This window comes from Phascolarctos cinereus, unplaced genomic scaffold, assembly GCF_003287225.1.
Source record: "Phascolarctos cinereus isolate Bilbo 61053 unplaced genomic scaffold, phaCin_HiC Scaffold_2;HRSCAF=192, whole genome shotgun sequence".
Lineage (NCBI taxonomy): Eukaryota > Metazoa > Chordata > Mammalia > Diprotodontia > Phascolarctidae > Phascolarctos > Phascolarctos cinereus.
Genome location: NW_027555625.1, coordinates 57,949,334 through 57,970,324, shown reverse-complemented (window position 1 = coordinate 57,970,324; position 20,991 = coordinate 57,949,334).

Sequence of the window (20,991 nt, the reverse complement as noted above, 5' to 3'; positions counted from 1 at the left end):
ATTCAAAGCCTGTCTCAGATGCTTATTAACTTCATGATGCTGGGCAAGTCATTTAAACTCTATATGCCTCAGTTTTCTCAACTGTAAAATGGGGACAATAATAGCACCTTCCTCCCCAGGTTGCCATGAGTATCAAATGAGATAATATTTGTAAAGTGCTTAGTACAATGTCTGGCACATAGTAAGCACTCATAAGTCCTTCTTTCCTTCCTCCTTTCCTCCCTCCCTCTCTCCTTCTTTCCTTCCTTCCTCCTTCCTCCCTTCCTTCCTTCCCTCCTTCTTTCCTCTTTTCCTCTCTTTCTTCTTCCCTCCCTTTCTCCTTCCTTCCTTCCTCCTTCTCTTCCTCCCTCTCTTAAATGATATGGTCACCTAGCCAGCAAGTGGCAGGCGGGATTGGGGAACAGTAGTAAGGTGTAGTAACCTTTCCTAGCAACCCTAGCTGCTGTCAACCTAAAAGTCAATCAGTCAACAAGAGTTTATTAAGTGCCTACTGTGCTCCAGGCACTGGGGAATACCAGTACAAAGGATGAAACAATCCTTAAATTACAATCTAATGGAGGAAATGACAAGTAAATATATAAATATATTTTCTTATTCAGTCATTCAATTGTGTCTAACTCTATGTGACCCCATTTGGGGTTTTCTTGGGAAAGACACTGGAGTGGTTTGCCATTTCCTTCTAGGGAGTGTCTGAGGTGAGATTTGAACTCAGGTCTTCCCAAATCCAGGCCCAGCACTCTATTCACTGAACTACTTAGCTGCTTCATAAATACATAAAATAGAAATATAAAAGTAAAATAAATAGACAAATAAATATAAAATATAAAGTGAATAGCTGCAAATATGTATTAAGAACATAGTTAAATGCAAGGTAGTTTGAGAGGGAAAGTCTTAGTATTTGGGGGGATCAGGAAAGGCTTCTTGCAGAAAGTGATAATCAAGCTGTATCTTAATGGGAAGGGGGGGGGGGCTCTGTGAGGTGGAGACGAGAGAGTATATTCCAGGCATGGAGGAGGGAGGAGTAGAGCAAAGCCTCAGAGATGGGAGATGAGGTGTCTTAGATGAGGAACAGAGACAAGGCTATTTTGGATAGAATGCAGAGTGTGGGAAAAGAAGAAATATTAAATGAGATTAGAATGCTAAGTTGGGGCCTGGTTATGAAAGCCTTTAATAACTAAACAGAGGAGTACATATTTTTATCTTAGAAGCAAAAGGAAGTCAGTAGAATTGATTGAAGGTTTACATGATCAGATCTTTGATCAAAGACTTTGGCAGAAGTATAAGAGATAGGCTGGTGAGGTTAGCATATTGAGGCGCGACACCAGTTAAGAGACTTTTGCAGTCATCTATTCAGGAGGCGATGAGGGCCTGAAGTGAGGGGGTAGCTGGGGCAGTGGAGAGAAGGGTTTGGACCTTAGAGATGCTGCGAACTTGGTAACCGATTGGATTTGTGGGGTGAGCATGAGTGAGGAATGAAGGATAATGCCAAGGTTAGGAACCTAGGAGTCTCGATGTAAGGTTATATAAATGTCAGCTGTTATTATTTTCACATTCAAAGGGTGCACAGTCCTTTCCCAAACACTGAAATCATGATGGCCCTTTCATGTTCTTATCCTCAATAGAATGTTACCTTTCACCCGGAGATGGCTTGGGCTCTTCATCTAGACTACTCCCTTGGGCAAACTCTTAACTGAACTCATGAGATCGGGAATCATAGACAATCAGAGATACAAAGAATCTTGAAGCTTGTATTTTTGCTGTTCAATTGTTTCCAACTCGTTGTGACCCCATTTGAGTTTTGTTTTGTTTTGTTTTTGGCGTGATTGGCCATTTCCTTCTCCAGCTCATTTTATAGATGAGGAACTGAGGTAAACAAGGTTAAGTGATTTGCCCGGCCAGTAAATGTCTGAGGCTGGATTTGGACTCAGGATGATGAGTCTTCCTGACTCCAGGCCCAGCACTCTATCCCCTGCACCGCCTAGTAGAACATAAATTCCTTGAAGGTTAGGAGTGTCTTCTCTGTGCGTCCCCCCTTACCTATCACTGTGCCTGGGACAAAGCAGGCACTTGAAAACGTGGAATTGAACCCCCTCTCCCTCCCTCTTGTGCCACCCCTCCCCCCATTTTACAGATGAAGATGCAGAAGAAAAGGGAACTTACTCAAGGTAAATTGGTGATGTAGCTGGGACTAGAGAACCAGGCCCTTTGATGCCTGATCGAGTCCTGTTTCTACTGCACCATGATCACCTCCACTGGCATGCTTTTAGGTGGACATGTTCGTGTATCACTTTTCTTTCCTTTAAATTTGTATTGTTGTTTTTTTTTTGCTTTGACATCACTGTTTTTCCAAAATCTCCTCCAGCGCTAGTGAGCTATCCTTTGCAATAAACAATAAAAAGAGAAAGGGGGAGGGAAACAGTTTAACAAAACTAACGAACACATCAACCAAATCTGACAGTATAGGGAACAAACTCTACACTAGGGGTGGGGGAACCTGCAGCCTCGAGGCCACATGTGGTCCTCTAGGTCCTCAAGTGTGGCTCTTTGACTGAATCCAAACTTCACAGAACAAATCCTTTTATGAAGGAGAAGGAGGAAGAGGAAGAGGAGGAGGAAGAGGAGGAGGAGGAGGAAGAGAAGGAAGAGAAGGAGAAAGAGGAAGAGAAGAAGGAGGAGGAGGAGAAGGACGAGGAGAAGGACGAGGAGGAGAAGGAGAAAGAGGAAGAGGAGAAGAAGAAGGAGGAGGAGGAGAAGGAGGAGGAAGAGGAGGAGGAGGAGGAGAAGGAGGAGGAGGAGAAAGAGGAGGAGAAGGAAGAAGAAAAGGAGGAGGAGGAGAAACAGGAGGAGAAGAAGGAAGAGGAGAAGGATGAGGAAGAGAAGGAGAAAGAGGAAGAGCAGAAGAAGAAGGAGGAGGAAAAGGAGAAGGAGGAGGAGGAGGAGAAGGAGGAGGAGGAGAAAGAGGAGGAGGAGGAGGAAGAGAAGGAGAAAGAGGAAGAGAAGAAGGACGAGGAGAAGGACGAGGAAGAGGAGAAAGAGGAAGAGTAGAAGAAGGAGGAGGAGGAGAAAGAGAAGGACAAGGAAGAGGAGAAGAAGGAGAAAGAGAAGGAGGAAGAGGAAGGGGAGGAGGAAGGGGAGGAGGAGAAGGAGGAGGAGGAGGCGGCGGAAAAAACAAAACTTTAGTAACAAACACGCCTAGGCAAAGAAAACAAATTCCACATGGCTATGTGCAGCGTGCCTCATTTTGCAGCTTGAGTCCATCACCCCTCTGTCAGAGATGGGCAACACGTTTCACCGCTGGTCCTCTGAAATCCTGGTTGATCACTGTGGTGATCAGAGTTCTTAAATGTCGCAGAGCTGAGCTGTTTGTCTTCTCAACGTGGGTGTGATTGCACAAACTGTTCTCCTGGACTGTGTTGCTAGCTTTATGACCCTGCCCATCTGTATTAGCCTAGGGAGTATCCCCACACAGACAAAATCACCTTCCTCCTTCCCCTCCTTAGAATCATGTTAATGCCTCACACTTTACAGCTTACAAAACACTTTGCATCCATTTTCTCTTTGAGTCCTAACAACCCTGTGAACTAACCCTTTTTTTGTTGGTGTAGAAATAGACACACAGAGGTTTTAGTCATGTAGCTAGTGAGGGTCAAAGACCAGGCCCAAGTCTTCTGACTCGAAGCCTAGGGCTCTTACTGAAAGGTCATGTGGAAGGTTTTTGGTTCACTCTTTCTTTCATAGATTTATTCTTTTATAAGGGAAGGGGTGGAGGCTTCAGCAAAGCTAAAAGTCTGGAAAGATTGAAAACAAGACTTCAAGCGGTAAAAGGGAAAGTCTTCAGATACAAAATAGATGTATCTACCCTAGAAAGAGTGGGAGGTTTGAACCTTTTAATTGTATGTGAAGAGGGTCAGAAGGGCTTTGAATGGGCCTCCTAAGAGCAAACTGAATTCACCTCTTTGTCACTAACCATTCATTTATATAAGATTCCCAAAGGGAGTATGGTAAGTAAAAAAAAATGACTGAATTGAAACAAATCACCCTAAGGTAACATGAAGTGGCTTGTGGAGGGAGGAGGCTTTTAAGTAAGGAAGAACTGATTGAAAGGAGAAGCATGCCTTCTTCCCTTTCCTGTCTGGAGTCAATGAGAGCCTGATTATAGATGAAGCTTCTGATGATCCTAAGCTAAGGGTTGTTGCCTTAGGTGAAAGAGCTTTGCGGCATGATATCTAAAAGAGCAATAATGCTTCAGCTGGAAGCAGCACTCCAGCCAGCAGCAGATCGATGTGTCCATCCAGTTGAGAATTGGAACCCTGGAAGAACCCAACCCAGCTGATGCAGAGATACCTGGGAAGAGCCAGCCTAGCTAAATATGGGAGTGACCCATAATAAACTTCAAAAGGACCCCTGGGATAAGGACTTCCAGGCTTGTGAATTGTTTTCACTTCAAGTATCTTCTATACATGTCTTGAACTTTCAATTCATTCTCACTCTTCTCCCCCTTCAGCACTCTGGGTGTCGTGGTGGGAGAGTGTAACTCTTGGTGTTAGGAAAAATGCTTTATAACTATTCTTGCTACGGAATTTCAATAAATGCCCTTGCAACAGAGCTGAGTCTAACTAACTGATTGTTAAGGGGAAGTGCACTAGTGGGGGCTCCTGAGTTGGTATTTAGCAGTGAATGGAATGTCCCAGTGAAGACTCCTCAGTGTAATTAAGGTTTGGGATAAGGCTGAGTGGGATGAGGGATCCTGTGAAGACTTCTCAGAAGAATAAATAGAAATTGTATTAGACTCAAGACAGGCATAGCAACCTGACAGGCCTAAGTTTGGGTTTATTAGAAATCACCTGAGTTACAGGAGTCCAGCCCCAAGTACCCCCGCCCCTCTTATGCCATTGTTATATCAGTAGTTAAAGTGTGCCGGCCTGAAACTCCTGAAGGCCCCCAGTATCTTCTTGTACCTGTTGCTATATTCTGGTCATGGTGACCTGACTATACAGTACAATGTATCTCAGTAGTTAAAGTTTGAAAACCCCTCTTTGTATCATGTCGTTACACCTGTTGCTATATTTCTTGCTACAACAGCACAGTGTCTAGCTTGACTGCACATTTTTTAATTGTTTCTTTGGCAACACTTCAGTAAACTAAAGGGCTAAATACAGATATGTATATAGTTTCTATGTTATGTTTTCTATTTCTATAGATTGTGAGCCAAACATTGGCCAGTTGGTGGGAGGGGGGCTTTACCCGTTAGGGCTATTTAATCTGGTTCTTAGCTCCTGTGCTCTGTCTCCCTTCATCAGAGCATCCTGGTGGAGGGACACCCTATTCTCAGGAATAGCAAATTAACTTTCTGTTTCTCCTTGAAAAACCTCTAAGCATGTTTTTAAATTTGAGTGGCATCCCACACAGCAGGATAGCCACCCCCAGGAGTACCCCTAGAATCCTAGGTGTAACATCCACCCTTCTGGGGACCCACCTGGCTAGCAGCAGTAGGAGTTGGGTGAATGAGTCCAGATGGGATGTTACATTTTATAATATTGATTGTCTTACTTTATTAAATTTTGAGTCCCATAATAACTGCATTGTTATATATGACTAGAGGTAACATGGTGTAGTATAGAGGTGTTAAACTCACTGGCCACACCAGGGAAAACTCCTGAGTGCAGTCCAAACCAGATCAAAATGTAATTGGGAAGGGGCATCTAGGTGGCGCAGTGGATAGAGCACCGGCCTTGGAGTTGGGAGGACCTGAGTTCAAATCTGGTCTCAGACCAAACACTTGATACTTATTAGCTGTGTGACCCTGGGCAAGTCACTTAACCCCAATTGCCTAAAAAAAAAAATGTAATTGGGAAACACTTAACAAAATAAATGAAAATACAATACAACATAGATACTGTTAATTTGTGATTTTTGAAGTCAATATGCAACCTCCTGGGATCCTCCATTTGAGTTTGACACCATTTGTGCAGTGGGAAGAAAGCTGAGTCTGTTATCAGAAAGACCTTGGTTTAAGTCTGTGTTGTGCGGCTCTGGGCAAGTCACACAACATTTTGGTGCTCTCAGGCAGAATGGTAATTTCCAGAGAAGTTGTCCATAGGTAGTAATAGGAAGAGTTTCTTGGTAATGAAATCACAGTTCTGGTGTATATATATATATATGTATATATGTATACTATATATGTGCATATGTGTATGTATACATGTATGTGTATATGTATACATGCATATATCTATGTATTGTGTGTGCTTATATTTATGTATACATGTATGTATACATGGGTAGGTATATGTGTATATATGTGTGTATACATGTGTGTATGTGTGTATATGTATATATTTATATATTTTTAAAAAATGCTTCTTCTATGAATTTCTTCTTTGAACAAACAAAAACACTGACTCATAAAATATGTATACTGTGGAATTTTTTGGTGAATCCTTCAGCCAAGAACAGCTTGCTATAGTGAATAGAGAAACAACCTCAGACTAAGGACAACCTGGTTTCCACTCCTTCCTCTGGCACACACTGGGCAGTGAGATTCTAGTTTTTGTTCAATCCTTTTCACTTATGTCTAATGCTTTGTGACCCCTTTTGGGGTTTTCTCAGCAAAGATACTGGAGTGGTGTGCCATGTCCTTCTCCAGTTCATTTTATAGATGAGGAAACTGAGGCAAACAGGGTTAAGTGACTTGCCCAGGGTCACACAGCTAGTAAGTGTTTGAGGGGGATTTGAATTTGGGTCTTCCTGACTGGGCCTAGAGTTCTATCCATGAACTAGCTGCCCGTGTGACTTTAGGCTATTCACTTAACTTCTCAATTGTCCCAACAACTCTCAAATAGAGAACAGCTGTTAATATGCCTTAGCAGAAGGAGTTCCCTGTCTAGGGAGCCGGTGCCCAGTTATATCACGAGAGGCAGCCTGGTGAGTTGCAGGGATTCTTAACCTCATTTGTGTCCTGGACCCCTCTGAAGACAGTCTGGGGAGCCTTAGGAGCCAGTCTAGGGACCCCTTCCCAGAATCAGGCTCTTCAATGTAAATAATAAAATACATAGGATAATAAAAGGAGCCAATTATATTGAAATACACGGATTAAAACATCTTAAAATACAAGTTCAGTTGCCCCAGCAGACAGTCCTAGTCTTGGAGCCGGGAGGACCTGAGACTTAGATGCTTTGTGGCTCTGTGAACACTGTTCTGAGCCTCAGGCACCTCCCTGAGGCTCGCCCATGAAAGCATGAGTTTTCACTTCTTCAGCGCAGAGGCACTTCTTGCAGTGATGAAGTCAAACATCCTTGATGTATTACAGTTAAAAAATTAATTCTGGTCAAATTAATAAAGTATACTGGCAGAACTAAATGATAAATGTTATTTTACAACAGGGACACTTATTTTGAATCATTTCTCCACTGAAAAATATTTTGCATTATGATTTTTTTTTCCTCAAAAGATGGCTGTCCTTTGCAGAGACTAGTTGGTGCAGTGGTAAGACCTTTGGATTTGGAGTCAGGAAGCCAAGAGTCTAGTCCCATTTCTGCCACTATGGAGCCGTGTGACTTGGGTGAGTTGATTCTCTTTTCTGGCTCTCAGTTTCCTCCTATTTAAAGGGAGAGAGTTTCACTAGACAGTCTATAAGGTTTCTTAATGCTCTGATCTGTGTCCTAAGGGCCCTTCAAGCTCTGACCTTCTGTGTTCTAAGAGCCCTCCCAACTCTGACATGTGTTCTAAGGGCCCTCCCAGATCTGACCTTCTGTGTTCTAAGAGCCCTCCCAGCTCTGATATTCTGTGCTTTAAAGTCAGTCCTAGTTTTTACATTTTATGTTCTAAAGTTCCCTTCAGTTCTGACATTCTATGTCCTGTGGTCCTCCCCTACTCTGGGTTTCTGTGGTCTAAGATCCCTTCCATCTCTGATATTCTATGTTCTCTAGCCCTTCCCAGCCCTTACCTTCCATGTTCTAAAGTCCATCCCAGCTCTGACATTCTGCACTCTAAGGTCCCTCCTAGTTCTTAAATTCTATGTTCTAAGGGTTTCCCTCAGCTCTGAATTTCTGTGTTCTAAGGCCCTTTCTAGCTCTGATAGTCTGTTCTATGATACTTCCCAGCTCTGACATTCAATGTTTCAATGTCCCTTCACACAGGACCTATGCTTTAACATCCCTTCAGGCTCTCACATTCTATGATCCTAGAAATAAATGCTGGATTAGGGGATTAACTAGTTAAACACAACTATTAGATTTTCTCACATTTTCCCTGACTCCTACAATGCCTCAGCTTTCTCCCCATGCTCATTCCTAAGCCCTCGACTCCCAGAACACACCCAGCTGAGCTTCTTGGATTCCTTCCATTGTGAGACATCTTCCACTGAAGGACCCTCTGGCAAACAGCCCTCATGCTGTCAGCCAGCAGAAGAACTGGGCTTGTTTTGGAGACAACAGTCTCCCCTAGACAACAGGCCTTACTGGGAGGCCAGGCCTGTTCGCTGTCCCCTTCTTCCTAAAGCTTGCCTGGGAGAGCTCCCTATTTTGCCTACGGATGCTTGGTGGCCAGAGATCTCTGGGATGTCCGGGGCAGGCTTCTCTGGACTTAAGAGAGAGGAGGGGCACGTAACTACAAACAAACTAGTAAGTTTGTGGGTCACTTTGTGTACAACAGTATCTAAGATGAGTGGTCACATGATGTTGTCCACAAAGTAACGCACAACACTTTGAAGTTTATTTAAATCCTGAAGTGGGGCCCATTTTCCAGTACCTTGTGAAGAATGGATGGAGAGCACATGCATATGTGAAGGCTTGGAGAGATAGGTTCCTGCCTTGTCAGGGGACTAAAGCCTGATGAGTGACTGGTTCCTATCATTTCCGTACTGGTCCCTTGACCTTACTCCTTGGCCCCTTTCCCTGCCTCAATATGTCTAGGCAAAAATGAAATCACTTTACTTTTTCACACTCCATGATTGCTCCCACAGTCTTCAACAGCTTTCATGAGGCTGAAATCTCTCCTTTAGCATTTCTCATAGATATCAACCTGCTTCCTAAAGCAAAAATCATACCCATCCTAGGATGGTCTCCAGTGGGTGAAGAGATGTGTCTTGACTTCTGGGAGCATCAGTTGGACTAAGAGAGTCTGGAGCTAGAAGTTTGGGGAGGTAGAAGGGCAGCTTAGCAGGCAGTTATCTCGTCCAAAATCCTCTTTTTTTAAATGGGGAAACAGACCTAGGGAGAGGAAGTGATTTGCCCAAAGTCCCACATCTGATTAAGAGTAAGAATTACGATTAGATCTCAGGTCTCCTAAATTCCTGTCCAGTGTGCTTTGGACAGGGCATTGCATATTGGGAAAGTCTGGCTGCCATAGGATCTGGGGGAGGAGGGAAAGCCTTGTGTAACCCACTCCCACCCCTATGGGCAATGGGGCACAGTAGCAAGAGCCCTGAAGAGTACTTGATCAGTAACAACAGTACTGTACAAGACAAAACAACTCTGAATGATCTGAGCACTGACCAATGAAATGACCCAACCAGGTTTCCAGGCAACCAATGATGATGCATGCATGCTACCCATTTCCTGGCAGAGATATGGCAGACTCAAGGTGCAGAATAAGACAAGACCAAGGGAGGAATTTGTTTTCTTTGACTATGCATGTTTGTTATAAAGGTGCTGTTTTAGCTTTTTTTTTTTAATGGAGAGGAAGGAGAGAGAGAAAATAAATGAAAATTTAATTGAAAAAATAAAAATAATTTTAAAAATAAGGGGGAAAAGGATGGAACCCTGCATTTATAAACAAAAGACTTGAGTTCTTATTCTGACTTACCTGTGAGACCATGGACAAGTCATTTCCATTTTCACCGTCTCTTCCTCCTCTCTCCCTCCCAGTTCTTCTTTTCTTCTCTTCTTCCCTCCACTCCATCTTTGTCTCTCTACCTATGCCTCTGTTTCCCCATCTTCGGACCATCTAGAGATTGCTTGGGTCCCTTTTAACTAAATCCTGTGAGCTTTTCTGTCTCTCTTTCCTAATGATGGCTTTGCCATCTGTACCCTACTGTTTAAAGGTGTCATTGTTCATAGGATAATAGCTTCTGCTATTTTTCCTGCTTTGGTAAGACCAGTCCTTAAATTTGGCCTTCCCAGGACCTGCAAGTAGGAGCTGAGAAGTGGGCATTCTTGGCCACAGATACTCCTATGGGTAAGAAATAAGGACAAAGCATGATTTCCTCTCTGTGTTTGGTCTTTTCTGTGAAGTCAACCCTCTGCCCAGCTGGGTCACTCCAGGTATTTTGGGCCTTGCCCACATACATGGACTCTCTGCCTTCTTTTCTTGAGGCCATTCTCCCCTCTGGGCTAGCTTTCCTGCTCTAAGCCACTGCTTTTGCTTGCTGGGACATCGTAAACATCTGCCACAGGCCTGCTGGTGGAGGCTGCCCTCCTGGAGGTTTCTGCTGCTGACAGGAACCAGTTATATTTTTTATTAACCACACGCCACATCTGGGAATACTCTTTAATCAGTTGGGTTGAGCCAGTTGGTTGGAGAGCCTGAGTCAGAGCCAGGCTAATGGAAGCAGGGAGAAGACAGTGGGGGGTGTGGGGGGAGAAGGGAGAGAGATGAGGGTGTGGTGGTGATGGACTGTTCCTTCCCCCTGCAAAGAGCTGTCCTCCCAAGGTGAGCCTTTCCTTGTGACCAAACCCAAGTTTCACTGCTGAATAGCACATCTGGATACTATCCACAGGGCAGATTGTGTAATTTGGCCTTGGACAAGAGGTGTGGGGGGAGAAGAAAAGGGAGGGCTAAGAACAGAGTGGAGGAGGCAGTGGGGCATCCCACAGAGGCCTGTATTAGGCCCCAGTGATTCCCCAGTGGGCTCTGCTTTGGCAAGCTTGGGGATTACCAGGGGGAGTTCACGGGATATTGGACCCGGGTAATGGTATCTTTAATTGGCTCTGGTGGGAAAGGCAGTGTTTTTATTTAAAGTAAGTTTTATGAGTGTTAGTGAATTCTTTCTTTCCTCCTCCCTCCCCATCACTATCAGTCTCTCTATTTCAGCCCCCTCTACGTCCTTCTTTCTCCCTCCCACTCTTTCCTCTTTTTCTTTCTTTCTCCCTCCACTCTATCTTTGACTCTCTTTTCTCTGCTCTCCTCTCCTTTCCTCCTCTCCCCTCCCATCCTCTCTCCTTTCTTCTCTCCTCTCCTCATCTTTTTTCCCCATCTCTTTCACCCCCTCCTCTTTCCCCCCTTTCTCCCTCTTCATTCTCATTCTTTTTCCCTTTCCCTTCCTCACTCACTGTATCTCCCCATCTCTCTCTCCCATACTCTTTCTATTTCTTTCCCTATTTCTCTCTCCGTGTTTTATTTTTCTCTTGTCCCACATTTGCTATCTCTTGCTTGAAAAGATGACCATGAGAAGTCTAGTGGGGTCTTTTCCCTATTCTGAGGCAGGACTATTCCTTTCTAGATTCCCCCACCCCCTATACTTTATTTTTTAAATTAAATTTTTTTCTTTTTACATTTACATTTAAAAGGAGACAGGCTATTGTCTTCTCACCTTCCATTTATATTGTATATATCTTGAATGTGCATAGCAATTTACATGTTATCTCCCCAATCAGAACATAAGCTTCTTCACGCTATCCACCTCCAAAGAAAGAACTGATATTGTTTGAATACAGACTGAAGAATGCTATTTTTCATTTTCTTTTTTTCTCTTATTCTTTTTTTATTTAAGTCTTCTTGTACAAAATGACTAATATGGAAATGTTTCACATGATTGCACATGTATGATCTATATCGGATTGCTTACTGTCTCAGGGAAGGGGGAGGGAGGGAGGGATAAAATTTGGAACTGAAAACTATTTTTAAAAAAGTTTGAAAATTGTTTTAACATGTAATTAGGGAAAAATAAAGTATTATATAGTAATTTTAAAGAGTGCCTGGGGGGGCGTCTAGGTGGCGCAGTGGATAGAGTACCAGCCCTGAAGTCAGGAGGACTTGAGTTCAAATGTGGCCTCAAACCAGACACTTGACACTTATTAGCTGTGTGGCCCTGGACAAGTCACTTAACCTCAACTGCCAAAAAAAAAAAAAAGAGTGCCTGGAACATAGTAGGCATGTAATAAATGTTTTCACTGGTAAAGGAAAAAAAAAGAATGTGAATTTCTTGAAGGCAAGGGCTATATTTTTGATGCTTAATATCTGGCATACAGTAAACACTTAATAAGTGCTTGTTTATAATGATGATGATGGCTTAGAAAAGAGAAGGAAATGGGGGGGGCAGGGAAATAGGCAAAAAGCATTTCAAGACAGTCTGATTCTTTCTTCTTTAAGAAGACAACATAAAAAGCAAGTTTGACATGAGATGTGGTCTCAATACCCCTGTCCCTTCCATCCTCCCCCACCTCATTCTGCTTCTCCCAACCCTTTTGCCTTTTAAAACTTTTTAAAAAAACCCACCAAACAAAAAAAAATCCCTCCTGACATTGACATATTGCAGATGTTTTCTTACGGGTTGGAGGCTGGAACAGAAAAGGCTTCATATACATCGGAAGTGTAATAAATCATGTCGATGTGTTTCTCAGAAGGCTTTCCAAGCTAAGTCATAAACACATCATCCTGGCCAGGCTGGGATCTCTACCCTCTCTTGCCTGTCTGTCTGTCTACCTGTCCATCTGTCTTATCCTCCATCTAGGATGATTTAGAGCACTGTGACCTTCTGAAGTCCACCAGATACTCATTACTTTATGACCTGTTTATTTTTTTCAAACATTGACTTTTCTGAAAATGAAAAACCTCAGAGCAGAAGCCTATAAATGGAGTAGAGAGCCAGGGGTGAAATGTTAGTTAATAGTTTCCCTCAGACCTCAGACTCTGTATGATCTCTGTAACCCAAATGTTCATTAGGCCCTAGTCTCTGACACCACCAGCTTGGGTACAGTTCTGATGCTGGTGGTGGTGAGGGCTTCACTCATAAAATCTCTCTGGCTCAGGCCCGTCACCCAGGAATCCCCTGGGAATAACAGAACTTGGTTCGTGTCTCTCCCTAAAGGGAAACCTCAGCTCCCTTACAAGTGTTCAGGCTAACAAGGCATCAGTTAAAGGTGAGCTTTTATTTAATCCAACCAAAAGAGATAAAACAGGCTTGTATCAGAGTCCCTTAACAGTCAGAAAAATACTCCCCTTTTTCCAGAAGGCATCAAGCCACTCTTCCCTCTGGACCTATAAAGTACTCCTGACAGTGAAGGGACAGATTCAGAGGTCCTCCTCAGTGTTTGTAGCTCCCCTTCAGGGCTGCATGGCTGGTACTACATGGCACTGATGGTCCAAATATACTGGGTCCCTGCTTCTCTTCTGCTTTTCTCTGGCCAAGGTTCGAATCTCTGCTTGAAGGCTGGGATTATTTCCTTTTTGTTTGTATCCTTAGCACCTGGCACATTTCCTGAAACACAGTAAGAACTTCATAAATCCTTGTCTAGTTGAATTGCACTGAATTGTCAAGTCCCCATCCTCTTTCCGTTGCCAGCCTTCACGTAAATGGTGGATGCATAGACTTCCCTCCACGTTCACGTGAAGCTCAGTGTCTCTGGGTCTGTATCCCTCTCTGATTCTGAAGGTATGGATTTTTCTACTGGTGGATCCCTGTTGCCTTTGAAAAGTCCAAGCCTAAAGGCCAGTGAAGATGTGTGAACTTGATCATTCCCAGGGTTCTACACAGTATATTCCTCACAATTGCTATAACTTTGAAACCGTGTGCTTGAGTTGCTGCTGTAACAAAGGCTTTTGTTGGTGAGGCACTGAGCTCAGGACAAGGTGGGTGGCAGGAGAAGGGAACTTTATAAATCATAAATTTTGTAATTTTAATAAATCGTGTTTCTAAATTATAAATCTTATGGTTTTAACAGATAATAAATTTTATAATTTTTGTAAACCATAATTTCAATAAACCATAATTTTAATAAATTACAAACCTTGTAATTCTTATAAGTTATAATTTCATAAATTATAAAATATGTGATTTTTGTAAATTATAACTTTTATAATTTTTATAAATGATACATTCTATGCTTTTTATAAATTATAACTTGTATGAGTAATTTTAAATATAGATTATAATTTTATAAATTATTTTTATAAAAGATAAATTCTATAATTTTATGAATAATAAAGCCTATACTTTTATAAATTATAAATTCTGTAGATTACACATTTTGTAAATTATTGTTTTTATCATTTTGTGAGTTACCGATTTTATCATTTTTATAAATTTAAACTTAGTTATGTAGCATCTACTATGGGCCAGGCACTGTGCTAAGTGCTTTTTACAAATATTATTTCATTTGATCCTCGCAACAATCCTGAAAGGTAGATGCTATTGTTTACTCCATTTTACACCTGAGGATTCTCAGGTAGAGGTTAAGTGATGTGCCCAGGGTCATACAATTAGAAAGCGTCTGAGGCTGGATTTGAATTCAGGTCTTCCTGACTCTAGGCCCTCCCGTTGCCTCTGAGGTTATAATTGTCTGCCAAGGACAAATCACACGCATCACCTCCAGTAGATAGTAGTAGTAGAGGTACTTAGCTCTTGGTGTGAGGAACCTGGTCTGGTTCCAAGAGAGTTTGTTTGCTGAATTCTCAAGAATATGTTGAGGTTTAGAGGGGAATTTGTTTTCCGTTAGTTTATAAAAGACAGAGCTTCTCCAGTACGTAATTCCAGCCATACCTTGTTAGTCATTCAATAGGTGCTGATCTTTTTTGCACTGATGTGTGTGTGTGTGTGTGTGTGTGTGTGTGTGTGTGTGTGTGTGTGTATCTTGGCCCCTTAAAAGTATCCCATCCATAATTCTGGGTGGCAATGACCCAATTCTGAATTGCTATTATAAACCCCTTCATTTCATCAAACAAATCTTCTCTGTTGACACATTTTTGGTGGAATCCATAGAGCTGTCACCCACAGAGGTCTTTTAATTCCATTCTTGGACCTTAGCCATTTCATAGGCTCCATTTGGAGGTGAACCCCTCCTGGCTCTGTTTGATAAGTTGAGTGCAGCATACCTCTTGTCTTCCTTTACTGTTGCTCAGGGAAGTGATGTCTGTCTCCTCCAAAAGTCTGTCTCTAAATTTTCAATCATTTCTCATGTGTTCTATCAATCTTCCTCCTTCTTCTTGATGAGGAAGTGTTAATCTTTCCACAACTGCCTCAGGGGGATAGGCCCTGAGTTTCACTAATATTGTAGGTACCTGCATCCAGTGGCATAGTAGCACTGTCCTTAAATCAGGAAGATTCTAGTTCAAATTCTGGCTCAGCACTTAACTCTCTGTATGACCCTGGGAAAGTCAATTAGTTTCTTTCTACCTCAATTTCCTCATCTGTGAAATGGGAGAATAGCAGCATCTACCTCCCAGGATTCTTGTGAGGATCAAATGAGATTATATTTTCAAAGTGCTTAGCAAGCCTTAAAGTGATATATAAGTGCTAGCTGTATTATTGTTATTATTATTATTATTATTATTATTTTATTAGTATTAATATAATACACATTTTTGTTAGGATATTTTCCTAATAATTCATTTTGTAGTTCCAAAACTATGTTTTGTTATGTATGTTAAGACAGGTATTATGTAGGTATTCATTACCTTAATGTGCTGAGGATGAGGATGATGATACCTCATGAATGAGAACAGGGTCAACTAGCCCAGGGAGCTTTTGCTGGTCTCTATGGGTAGATAATAGATATCTCAAACCCATGTCTCCTATTTCTAAATACAGGGCTCTTTCAATCATACCATTCTTTCTCCATGTAGGTTAAGACTCCTATGCTCTGTAAGTTCATAATTCTGACCTCTCTAGACTGGTTCTCATTTGTCCTTTTTATCTTACAAGTCAGTGAAGCCCCTTTAAAAATCCAAACTCCCATCTTAGGTTCCTTAAGTCGATCGAAGAGAGGCAGCTACAGCAATGACGGGCAGTGACCAGTGGCATTGCCAAGGACTATAAATGGCGCCAGTGGTGCTGCCTGGGAAACTGAGATTAGGGAAGATGGTAGGGAAGAGAAGCAAAGGCCCAGGTGGGACTGGATCTCTCTGGCTTTCTTTCCTTCCTGGCATGGCACCTCTTCACTCCTAGAAAAATGCTAGCTAGGCACTTTCCTTCTCCTGGAGGAGAAAAGTGCCTACTACCCAATGCCCACTCTCATATTCTCCATCAGGGCTTAACTAGGGAAAAATTACCCATCAATCGCAGAATCACATAAGCTGAGGGTTGGAAGAGTAGCCATCCAGTTCCACCCAAATGCCCAAGAAATTCCCATTATAAAATAGAGTGCTGGGCCTAGAGTCAGAAAGATTTGAATTCAAGTCTGGCCTCTGATACTTACTAGCTCTGTAACCCTGGGCACATACGTTAACCTCTGTTTGCCTCAGTTTCCTCATCTGTAAAATGGGAATAAATAACACCTACTTCCCAGGGTTGTCGTGAGGATAAAATGAGTCATTCTTTGTTAAAGGCTTTGCAAGTCAGGATATTCTCACATGAGTGAGAATATCTTAATATACAACACTAACACCTCCTTTTCCCTATCTATTTCTTTTGAATAAATATACCCATCCAGATAGAGGCAGCTAGATGGCTCAGTGGATGGAGCCCTGGACCTGGAGTCAGGAAGACCTGGGTTCCAATCTAGTCCAATCTGGCCAAACTCACTAGCTATTTGACCCTGGGCAAATCACTTAACCTCTGTTTGCCTTAATCCACTGCAGAAGGAAATGGCGAGCCACTCAAGTATCTTCACCCAGAAAACCCCACGTGGGGCCATGAAGAGTCAGACATGACATAACAACTGAAAAAAAAACCCATCTGGAACCATATTCCAATCTCTCTCCCTCTCTTTCTCCATCTTTGTCTCTCTCTCTGTCTCTGTCTCTCTCTTTCTACCTCTGTCTCTGCCTCCCTGTCTCTCTCCTCTCCTCTCCTCTCCTCTCCTCTCCTCTCCTCTCCTCTCCTCTCTCCCCTCCCCTCCCCTCCCCTCCCCTCCCCTCCCCTCCCCTCCCTCCCCTCCCCTCCCCTCCTCTCCCTCCCCCTCTCCCTCCTCCCTCCTCTCCTCTCCTCTCCCCTCCTCTCCTCCTCTCCCTCCCTCCCCTCCCCTCCCCTCCCCTCCTCCCCTCCTCTCCTCTCCTCTCCTCTCTCCTCCCCTCCTCCCCTCCCCTCCCCTCCCCTCCCCTCCCCTCCTCTCCTCTCCTCTCCTCTCCTCTCCTCTCCTCTCCTCTCCTTTCCTCTTCTCTCTCTCTGTCTCTTTCTCTCTCTGGAATTGGCAAACTATATCCTGAGGGTCAGATCTGGCCTGACTTAGTTTGTGGGCCCTACAAAAACAGGTGGTGGGCCAGATTTGGCCCTTGAGTCAGTTTGCCAAACTCTGGATTAGACTGAACTCACACATAGCACCAACTCCATGGCTTCATCCTTGCCTAGCAGAGTGACTGCCACAAATAGTCTTTCAATCAATACTTGTTGAATAGAGTCGAATAGAAGATGGTGGGGGCTGAGGCACTCAGGAGATATCAGACATGAAGGACATGTACTTGACTCAGTGGCAGGCCTGGTGTCTGAAGCCCTGGTCCTGTCATCACTACGCCTGGAATCTGAGTCTTTTTGGCCCTGGGCCTGGTGTCTGTGGCCCTAGGCCTTTCAGCACTAGGCATGATGGCTGAGCATCTATCTTTTCAACTCTTTGCTTTATATCTTAGTGGATGTTCTTTGAGACTTACCATAGCTGACAAATTCATCACCCTGGGGCCAAGTCATTGATGAGCCTTGCTAAATTGAACTAGACTGGTCCTCTGAGAGGATAACTCGAGTTCATCACTGGGCCTGTCCTCATGGCAACATGTGCCCGAGCAGGAATTCCATTGGCTTAGGCCCCAGGAACCCAGGGTCATCTCCAAGCCACGAGGAGGCCTCAGAGTAGGACTTTAGTAGAGGAAGATGAGTAATACCAAGACTAATAACACAAGCATATTTATTTCAAACCATTTCAAAAAGTGGCAACAGAAAGAGTCTCATAGCACACCAGCAGTCAGAAGAAAAGGCTTCTGCCCTCATGTCCTCATTAGCTAGCTGGACAACCCTGACTAAGTCCCATGTCTTCTCTGGGCCTCAGTTTCCTCCCCTGTAGAATTGTGTACATACTCATACATGTAGAATTGTGCTGCAGAATTATACGCACAATCACATATGTAGAATTATATTACAGGGCAATATATACTCATATACATAGAATTATATTATAGAATTATGTACACACACATGTAGAATTATTTTATAAGGTAACATATATACTCACACATATAGAATTATATTACAAGATTATGTATTCACTCATATATGTAGAAATATACAATTATGTATGCACATATGTAGAAGTATATTGTGAGGTAATGTATACATTCACATAGGTAGAATTATATCATAGAATTATATTAACACTCACATATGTAGAATTATAGATTATCTACACACTCAAATGTGTGCAATTTTTATTGTAGAATATACATATACTAACATATGTAGGACTTTATTGTAGACTTATATATACTCACATATATAGGATTTTATTATAGATTATGTACATGTGTAGAATTATGTGCTTACTCATATATGTAGAATTATATTGTAGGGTAATTTATACCCTCATATATGTAGAATTATAAGATTCTACGAAAACTCACATATGTAGAATTACAGATTATGTACACATTTACATGTGTAGGATTTTATTGTAGAATTACATATGCTCACAAATATAGAATTTTATTGTAGGACTATGTACACATATGTAGAATTATATTGTGGAATTACATATATAGTCTTGCATCTAGAATTACATGCACACTTATATATGTACATACATGCTGCCTCCTCTGATAGAACATAAGCTTTTGGAGGGCACAGGCTAAATGTTAAAGCTTTGTTTTTGTGTTCCCCACACCTTAGATCATGCCTGGCATGTGGTGCTTGATAGATACTTTCTGATTAATTGAGAGGATTGCCCTAGGTAGCAGAAAGGCAACATAGGTGGGGGGAAGGGTTGGGGGAAGCATTGAACCTGGATTCAGGACAGCTGGGTTTTAATCCTATGATTTTGACCCTGAGCAAATCACTCCCCCTCTCTAGGCCTCATTTTCTTCATGTGTCAACTGTGGATAATAATACCAACCTTAGAGTATTGCTGAGAGGAAAGTATTTTTTTCCCAATTAACAGGCATTTATTTTTTTTCTCTGTCTTACAGCTCTATGCCCTTCCCATCTCCATTAAGAAAAAAATTAAGAAAGAAAGAAAGAAAGAAAGAAAGAAAGAAAGAAAGAAAGAAAGAAAGAAAGAAAGAAAGAAAGAAAGAAAGGAGGGAGGGAAGCAGAGAGAGAGAGAGAGAAAGAAGGAAGGAAGGAAAGAAGGAAAGAAAGCAAGAAAGCAAGAAGGAAGGAAGGAAGGAAGGAAGGAAGGAAGGAAGGAAGGAAGGAAGGAAGGAAGGAAGGAAGGGAGGAAAACCAACCATTGCAACAAATCTACATAGTCAAGAAAAACCAGTTCCTGCGCTGACCATGTCCAAAAACGTGTGTCCCATTCTACATGTTGTTGCTTCTCCTTTCTTTCCAACAGGGGTAATATTCTTCATCATTGTTCCTTTGGAATCAGGATTGGTCCTTGCTTTGATCAGAGTTCTGAAGTCTTTCCAAGTTTCTTGTTTTTACAGTGCTGTTGCTATCCTAGAAATTGTTCTCCTGATTCTGTTCCCTTCACTCTGCATCAGTTCATAAAATCTGCGTACTAGGAAGCTCTACTCGTTCATAGGTTACTAGCCCTCTTACTGTCCTTGGAAATCTAGTCACACTGCCTCATTTTTAATAGATGAGGAAACTGGATCCCAGAGAGATAAACCCACATGCTCAAAGTCACTCACAGATAGGTGCTGAAAGATCAGAGACTGGAATCCTGATGCTAAGTCAGAGATAATAATAATAAGCATTTATATGGTGATTTAAGGTTTATCTAATTTAATTATCAAAACAATTCAGTGATGAAGGTGTTATTATTACTCCCATTTTATAGATAAGGAAACTGAGTCTGAAAGAAGTTAAATGGCTTTCCCAGAGTCACAGAGATAATAAGGGTCTGAGGCAGGATTCAGACTCAGGTCTTCCTGACTCTTAAGTCCTATCCACAGTCCATCACTATGCCATCTAGCTGTGATTTATTATTTTTATTATCTCAAAAGCTTATTTCCAGCTCAAACATGATGGTTCAAAATTTGAACCCCATCTATTGAATATGCAGCTGCCTTAGTCCCCCATTTCCTCCCCGTGAAAGACTCTTTCAAAGCCTTTTAATCTTTGACGTAGAACAACCTCTCTGGAGGTTCAAGGGAACCCCAAATGTCTTTTCAATTTTCTGTTTCTGAATGGAAGCTTAATGTCCTAGCACAGCTTTGGAATTGTGGGATTTGATCCACTGCAGACTTCAGTGGTCTTAGGGAATGAACCACTGACAGCCCCTGTCAGTGAAATGAGACCATTTCTTCCATCCGATTCAAGGCTTTGACTTTCCATTTCAGCTGTAGATATTTAACCCTCCAGAAAGAGGTAATACTTGAGTTAGGAATTATCACAGGATCTGAAGGTTTGGGACCGGATGGAACCATAGAATTCAGGATGGTTGGGGACTGAGAGATGTCTAATGTATGGTCTAATGGATTGTGTGTAGGATCTGGAATCAAGACGACCTGTCTTCAGATCCTGCTTCATCTCCCGACTCAGGGTATTTTGACTGGCTATCCATCCAAGCCTGGAATGCTCTCCCCCTTCATATCACCTCCTGGCTTCCCTGGCTTCCTTTGGGCCCCAGCTAAAATCCCACCTTCTGCAAGAAACACCTCCTGGTCCCCATTAATGTTAGTGCCTTCCCCCTGAGATGCTACCCCCAATTTATCCTGTATCTGTCTTGTTTGTATATATATGTTTATAAT